Source organism: Nicotiana tomentosiformis, chromosome 8, assembly GCF_000390325.3.
Source record: "Nicotiana tomentosiformis chromosome 8, ASM39032v3, whole genome shotgun sequence".
NCBI classification, from domain to species: Eukaryota; Viridiplantae; Streptophyta; class Magnoliopsida; order Solanales; family Solanaceae; genus Nicotiana; species Nicotiana tomentosiformis.
The window spans coordinates 97,363,429-97,365,035 of NC_090819.1; the positions used below are offsets into that span (position 1 = coordinate 97,363,429).

A 1,607-nucleotide genomic window follows, 5' to 3' on the forward strand; every position below is an offset into this window, starting at 1 on the left:
TAGTGAATCTTTAGGGGTAAGCATTTACAGGGATGACAAAAATGAAGACTCTATCCACCTCTCGAACTCATAATCTGGAAATATATTTATTTCTTCTTTCATTACTTGGCCTTTTTCTCTTATCTTTTCCCTGAATTATTTATATCAAATAAAATTCGTTAACTGTATCTCTTTATTTAATTAGTAACGTACAATTGTACTCATTATTTGTTTAGACACAAACAACATTTATAAACGATATTTAGCCAAGGAATTTCTTACTATTCGTTCTTCCTTCTTGTAATCTATGTTTTGAATATAAAGTTAGAGAACTGAAACTGAAAATATTTAATAGGAGTAGTGATACATATGTAATGCTAATATTAAATGGTGGAAAATTCATTCCCCCTTTATATATTTTTCTTAATTATTGTTCCTCTTCCTCTTCTTCTCACTCCATTACGTATGAATTCAATGTGTAGTATTCATTTGGAATGTAAAACGTTTCCAATACTTTTTTTCGTAAAAATAAATGCAAAATTATATGTAAAAAGGATACTTGTTTCGGTTGAAGCTACATTCACTAGTGTTGGCTTAAAAGAATTCATCACTTTTTCTTACTATCATTAAATGTTGTTGAGATTACAGCCCGTTGTCCCTAATTTTAAAGACAATATTGCACTAGAATTGGTAGGGTGTGCCAGGTCAAGGCAATAGTGCAACGCCAAGGCGACAAATGAAAGCCCCGATAGCAAGCTACCGTGGTAGACTCTCCCTTTTAAAAAATTGAGTTAATATCGTGTGAGTCGATGACTCACATATCAGATATTAAATTGATAAGAACAAATACTACACTTGATCTTTGCCAAAAGGCCGAGAAAGGTATGCTTTTCTTCTACTCGACTCGCTGGAATTATACCTGGTGTTCTTTTCTTGTTTTCTGTTTCACTCTCGATGTGGGATTAAATAAAGTTCCTACATCAACAGACCACCAGAAGCTAAAGTCAAATGTGTGCTTTTACTCGAAGCTTAATTAGACAACAATAAGTTGTTGTAACGGTAATGCAGTCTTTACAATATAAGATGAAGTCCAATATATAATCATGCCTTGGCACGAGATACACTATCTTTTAGCCAATAATCCCTGAGACTCAAATAAATTAAAAGTTCAAACAGCACGGAGTAGTGAGTACTAGCATTTAAACCTTTTCTTTATTACATTAGTGCTCTTTTTAGAGATTTTGTTTTAGTTCGGGAGAGTCTCTGCAACGTAATCTTGTCAGATTAACTTAATTAGTCCTCCCCTTATACTTTTGAAAGAAAACAAAAGTTCAGTAATGTGCAGAACTGAGAATGATTGAAGACACTAGTGTACATGTGACGGAAAAACAAATTATTTCAAGAAACTTTTATCCAATCCCTTCGCCGCAAAAAGGACAAAAAAATTCGTAGGTTTTACCTAGCTAGGCTTGCATATACAAATTCTGGGACGGAATTAAAATTTAAAACTTATATTTTAAATTCTAGTTTTTTTAAATTTGAGTTCTAAATTAATAATTTATATATATTAAATAATTTTTTTTAAGACAAATATAAAATTGAACAATGGTTGTTGGGTTCGGCCGAAG

General features: G+C 31.9%; 1 non-coding gene across 1 annotated transcript; it reads right to left on the minus strand.

Annotated features, from left to right (window-relative positions):
• Window positions 1–669: 669 nt before the first annotated feature.
• Window positions 670–865, minus strand: LOC117278393 (U2 spliceosomal RNA). The gene has a single exon (XR_004508764.1). It is a non-coding gene; the product is annotated as a U2 spliceosomal RNA (small nuclear RNA).
• Between the last annotated feature and the right edge of the window lie 742 nt (window positions 866–1,607).